Here is a 6,599-nt window from a genome sequence, read left to right on the forward strand (position 1 = left end):
AAAACCCTAAATCTCAAACCCAAAAAGCGAAACCCTAAATCCTAAAACTCCAAAACCCAAAACCAGAAACCCTAAAACCTAATACCCGAAACCCCAAAATCTAAACCCAAAAACTCAAACCTCAAACCCCAAAACCCAAACCTCAAACCCGAAACCCAAAACCTCAAAACCCTAAATCCCAAACCCGAACCCCAAAACCCTAAAACCCTACCCCAAAACCAAAAATCGAAACCCTAAATCCTAAAACTCTAAACCCCAAACCCTAAAACCCGAAACCCAAAAACCCTAAACCCCTAAACCCAAAACCCCAAAATCCAAACCCAAAAACCCGAACCCCAAGACCCAAAAACCCGAACCCCAAAACCCTAAACCCCAAACCCCAAATCTCAAAACCATAAATTCTAAACCCTAAACCCCTAAACCCTAAACCCCAATTTTCTCGGCCACCACCCGGTATTTGCTTTGTCTAGAAGGAGTAATTTTCTTTATGATTGTATTAAGGTCATCCAATGCAATATCATAATATATTTTGATTCTATTTCTAGTCTAGTTTTATCCAAATATGAATTATTAAGTCTTCATTGACATTTTTATAATTAAATGAAAAAAATTGGGAATAGAAATTTTTAGGATTGTACCAAACGCATTTTTTTTTTTTTCTATCTGGGAATAGAAATTTTGTGCAGTTACCAAACGCTCTCTTTTGCTCAGAAACTTATCTATGGAATAGAAATAGAAAAAATTATTTCTGAACAGAAATTATTTCTGGGAATAAAAACGTTGCCAAACGCGCCCTTAAGTGCCAATGGCGAGAAATTCCGGTAAAAAAATAATACGTGGCTTTTATAATTAAAAATTTTATATGACTTGAAATATTATTTAAAAAAATCCAGTCCACGTGACATTTCCACATAGCGTGCTTAACACTGAAATGATCACTTTTTAACAACGATTAGCACTGAAGTGATACTTTTTAACAACGACTGGCACTAAAGTGATCATTTTAAACAAACTTTGACACTCAAATAATCATTATTTACACATTTTAGACGACGTTGTTCAAGGACTATATGCCAATTGGGCACACCGACAAGCCACGTAGGACTGAGAAATTAATTAAATATGGCCACGTCGAATTTTTGGTGACCCAGATCGGAGTTGACACTTCAGTGATCATTTTTTTTTAAAAAGTGGCGCTTAAGTGATTTGAAAAAAACTTTTGGTACTAAAGTGAGCGCCGTCCAAAACTTTTGGCACTTCTAATGTCCTTCTACCTTGACTTTTTGTTTATCATCAAGATTAGATAATCAAGAAGCTACTCGTAGAACTGCCCAAAGCATGATTCGTCCACCCAAAACTAAAAATGCCAAACAAAAAGACTGATGACCACCAAGTCTTTCGGTTTATATTTGTTTAAAGTGGAATCAAGTTGCTTATTTTAAAAGTCCGAATTTGTAATTTATAGAAGTAAAGTTAGTTGATGAAGCGCTTTCTCTCACATTTGCCTTTTCAATTTGCACAAATTTATAGGATTTCTTTCAAGTGGTCCAAATTTCTTAGTTCATCCCTGAAGCTGTAGTAGGAGGACTGTGCTATAAATAGCATAGAAACTATGTCTCATTCAGCAAAGAGAATTCCAAGCTGTAAGCGTCAATTTTTGCGGAGGACCATGATGTGGTTGGAGAAAGCAAGTTCCCGAAAATGCAAGCCAAATTCGTGTCCTCATCTATTGACAGCAAGATCATTGCATATCTTGTTCAATTATAGAGCTCTAGAACTGGGACGATCTGATTGTGCAATAGTGGTCATCAAGTTCCGAAGCAAACTCCCGATGTAGCAAAAGCATCAAAACTAACAGTAAACTCTAGAAAATTGTAACTGAGAATCTAACTCAATCACTATGTCATGAGCTCAATTTGATCATCTGTTTTTAGAAGGATAGAAGAATAGGGTTAAATAACGCAACGTTACGGCCACGAAAAGAAATTGACTTATGGCTTTGATTGTCAAACGGTCTAGTTCAGAAGCTTAAATCATGAGATGGAGGCTAAAACGTGCGTAAGATCCGCTAAAAACCCTATGTCTTAGCGGTGTTCAACTTTTTGTAGGGTTCATCAACGAAAAACAACGCAGCGGAATATAGAACCCTAGACAGGATCCATGTGTATATTGAAATCGGAAAGGAATTTCGATACGTACCTTTCTGAGATCGAAGATAAATCAGCAACGATTGTGTGCGGATGAGCGCCCCAAGTGTTGCGCCTCTACCGGTATCCACACACACGAACGGAATTCTCCAACGATCCACGTGCTAGCGAAAGATCTTGAAGTTCCCTTTCTTGAACGCCTTTTGATTTTCGATACTCTATCGAAAAACCTAGACGAAGAAACGATTGTCTATCTATTTATACACTCATTATCTAGCGGAATTAAAAGGAGTGGGCCGGGCTATTTGGGCCGCCAAACTGTCCACCTTCAATCGTACGTTTAATCATTATCTCATAACGCGCACGATCGCATAGATAATTTAAATAGGAGAATAAATTAAAATCTACTTCTTAAGTAGATCAAGGCGCCTGAGACAATATTAAGTCCGTTCGCTATTGTGTGCGACCCTGTAGGTTCACTAAACATTAGCGGTGTGCCCAAAACTCTTTTGGCCCACAAGTCATAAGCTGTCTCTAGCAACACATTATGACTACCTAAATATAGTGAAGATCGGTTTTCCGACACAAGCTAATCCACAACTAATATTAGAGTATCAACCTTGATTGATTCTTAGGGCAGACCACTAACACTTTTAACGTCTTGCAAGCTTAACATTTCGTTACAATACAACCGAAGTGGTTGGTCTAGTGAAGAGGTCTATCGTCCGTTTAAAATTTCGATGCGCCTGGCCGCGATAGGCTGGCCCATCCCAATGTCTAAGCTCCTGAAATCTAGCTCCTCCCAGAGTTCCGACCTCGGGGGCAGTAGTTATGGTCCAAGATGGTTGACATAAAAGGTGAACATCAAGAGAATTCTCCCATCAACTGGCGTAGCGACATGACTGAGCTATGGAATGAGATTTAAGTTGAGACTTCACACCTGTTAGGGTTCCGGAAGGAGCTGAAACTTGGGTGATTGCTTCTTTTTCTTCATTTTCCCTCTTTTGGCTTCATCATGTCAAAGTCTATGTAAATATGCATTTGTCACGATCGCCATTGATATGAACTAAAGTGGGCTTGGTACCACAAGTCAAGATTACAGACTTTGGTAGTGTATCTCTCACATCTATTTGAAGGGAAATCTAACAGAAAACTTCATTGTTTTGGCAAAAGAAATAAACGCACTAATGCACCAATTAAAGTCCACACGGTAAGTGCATTATTATAGGGATCACCACTCAGCACAACAATGTTAATATAGAGAACTCCATTGTTCGATAAGTTGCTAGGTATGGAGTCATACTTTATGAAACAAATTATTCAAAAATACAAAAGCTAAAAACTTAGAAAAAAAAGATAAAGTAACCAGAAAAGCCCTAGATCTGTAGGGTGATTGTCTCCAAACTTCCGGCATGATGACGATCACCATTGTCAGCAGGGCGATAGTCGCCGGCAACCACCAGTGTGGTTGGTCGTCCACCATGGTGGTAGTCACGTCTGTTGCAACGGTTGTTTGAGACGGCCGCTGCATATATAATGCATTGATTGAGAGAGAGAGATCCTCTGAACATTTGTAAATGGTAACTACAAATAAAATAGTACTCTCATGCAAACGCACAAGACAACCGAAGGAATAAACTATAAACATGATCGAATTACTCTATGATATCTATGAATTATGCGTCCACACCAAAAATTAAATTTAAGTAAGCTCGTTCGAGTTTGTGCCATTTTATTCACCGGATTTGTTCTTTTCAAGTTTGTATCCTTTTTAATCGCGGAATCTATCTCGTCATGCGCTGTCGATATAGGACAATTCTGTGTGATATTATCTCAGGTCTTTACACTCTCAGAGCAATAAATTCTCACGGGATGGACGAGCCGGAGACGCTGGGGTTCAAGGAAGCGAACCGGAGCAGCTCCTCATCAGCGTCGAGGCCATCCATGTCAGCTTCGCTCAGTGTCAGCCAGGCCTCGACCGCGTTCCCGTCCCTCGCGTCTACCAGGACCATGTTGTTCTTGTACTCCATGCCCGCAAGGCTGACCCACGCCGGCCTCCCCCACCCAAAGTCTGCGGCCTCATAGAGCCCGAACCTGCACTAGCTGCTGCAGTTTAAGAAGTCGACCGCTCCGCTGTTGATCAGCATGCTAAACTTGGTAACAGCCTCGACTATCATCATGCAGCTCGCTGCGCCACCGCTCAGCCTTGGCGTGTAGTTCTCGAAGTACTCCCTCTTCGCCTCCCTCATGTTGCTCACCAACTTCTTCAGCTCCATCTCACTCTTCTCCAGCCAAGGGGCGATCTCCATCTTGAAGAGCCCGACCAAGTTACCCACCGTGGTCTCTGGAAGCGGCTCCGGGAGCCGTCCCCGGAGGTTTACTGCTTGGGACAGAAGTGATCGCCGCACGGGATCGTTCTTCTTTGAAACGCGGGCCACACACCTCCACATGAGGGCCACCACGGCCTCCACCCGTGTCGGCTCCGGCACAGCCTCACCGGCAGCAAGCGGGGTGATCTCAGTGGGATTGAGCACATACCTCCTTGTCGTGCACCTCGCTTTCGGGAGCACCACCATGTGTGAGGTGGCAGATAATTCTGCCAGCGGCGGGAACTGCACCGACACCGTGTCGAGCGGTGGGATTTCAATTCCAGCATTGACTTTGCTAAGGAGGGCAGCGGCGGACCACCCCTTGATGAAGGTGCTCAGGGTGGAGCCATCAGCGATCTTGTGGGAGACGCAGACCCCAACGGCAAGCCCAGCGCAGCCAAAGGTATTGGCTTGGACAAGCAAAAGGCCAGTGGAGGCCTCTGGCGACTCTATGTCAATGGGGAGGAGCTTGCGCAGGAAGGCCGGGCAGGGGCGGTCGAATATGTGGGAGAGTGGGCAGTATACTTTGGCTTCAATGAACTCGGCGCCGCCATCGTCGCAGTCGATGTAGAGGTTGTCCCTGATCCTCCCAGCGAGGGCATAGAAGCACGAGAGCACTTTCGATAGCGACGACTTGAGACGACTAGACCGGTGGGGAGACGAAGAGCTTGTGCTCGAGGTGTAGAAGAGGAGGACGGAGGTGTAGAGGATGGGACCGAGTTGATCGAAGACAGAGAGCTTGAAATTCTTCAGGTGGTCTGGTGTTGGAGACGACGGCCTGATGGTTTCTTTGGCGACGACCTCGACCTTGAATTCGGTTGTCATGTTGAGAGAGAGAGAGAGAGAGAGAGAGAGAGAGTGATTTGTAAGCACCAATTTGAAAATCCTCTAACTCCTTATTTATGAAAGAGGAAGATGGGCAACATGAGTGGATAAGAGATAGTTTGATGCATTTAGAGACAAAAATGCAAGTGTTAATACCACAAAAAACTCTAAATTAGTACATTTATAACAAATTTATCACAAATTAATTTTTTGACCACCAAAAATTCCAAACTCATACACCTGTGACAAATTTATATCAAAATAATTTTTTGACTGCCAAAAATCCCAAACTTATATATTTGTAACAAATTTACCCTCTATTAGTTTCCGTTAAATTGGATTAATACCATAAAAAACCACAAACTGGAATATCTATGACAAACGGAGGATAAAACTCCAAACCGGTACACTCTTCAACTGCTACGTGTCATCTCACTTAGCAATTTAACAGTAAAATTTAACATAAATTAACGGAGGGTAAATTTGTTAAAGGTGTACCAGTTTGGGATTTTGATTGTCAAAAAATTAGTTTAAGGTAAATCTGTCATGCGTATATCAGTTTAGGATTTTTCATGATATTAACCCTTATTTTAATCAACAAAAAGTTGTAATGATCCTACGAACATGATAATTAGCGACTGCACAACCTTTTTAGAGGTTTTGAGTAGTTGTCCCTTTTAACTAACGGTGAGCAAGCTCAAAATCCTGCTTAAACCTCTCTCTCTCTCTCTCTCTCTCTCTCTCTCTCTCTCTCTCTCTCTCTCTCTCTCTCTAAATGAACGCTTGGTTGTCTCTGCTCCGCACTCAAATCCAGTGAAGGCGAGCCTCGACGGCCCTGGTCCTGGCCTCTGGTCAGTCGTCAAGGTCTGGCGACTGGCTGGAGGAAGAAGGAAGGGAAGAAAAATAAATAAATAATTTGAAAATTATTAAAATGTTATTAAAAGTCGTCAACATTAGTGCCAGCTATAAGGCGGCCAATGTCAACGTCAACAATATCCGGCCAAAATTACCTATAAGGATTGAATTGGCACTAAATCAAAATATTTAGAACTAAACTAGCACAATTAAAAGGTTTATGACTAAATTGGCCTCAATGCAATAGGTTTATGACTTTTTTAACACTTTTCCCCTCCAATGAAGTATAAGAAAAGAACTAGTGCTAATTTTTTTTCATTAATCTCTTCGTAGGTGATTTCATCGTTAGGCAAAACTAATGGTTCTTCGAATGCTTGCAACCGGCTAGTTAGTAGCCATATTG

General features: G+C 42.0%; 1 pseudogene; it reads right to left on the reverse strand.

The window, feature by feature from the left end:
- Window positions 1–4,012: 4,012 nt before the first annotated feature.
- On the reverse strand, window positions 4,013–5,341 carry LOC115680147 (BAHD acyltransferase At5g47980-like; annotated as a pseudogene).
- Between the last annotated feature and the right edge of the window lie 1,258 nt (window positions 5,342–6,599).

This window comes from Syzygium oleosum, unplaced genomic scaffold, assembly GCF_021117445.2.
Source record: "Syzygium oleosum isolate NSW1041296 unplaced genomic scaffold, Sole_v2.1 Sole_v2.06, whole genome shotgun sequence".
In the NCBI taxonomy this organism is placed as follows: Eukaryota; Viridiplantae; Streptophyta; class Magnoliopsida; order Myrtales; family Myrtaceae; genus Syzygium; species Syzygium oleosum.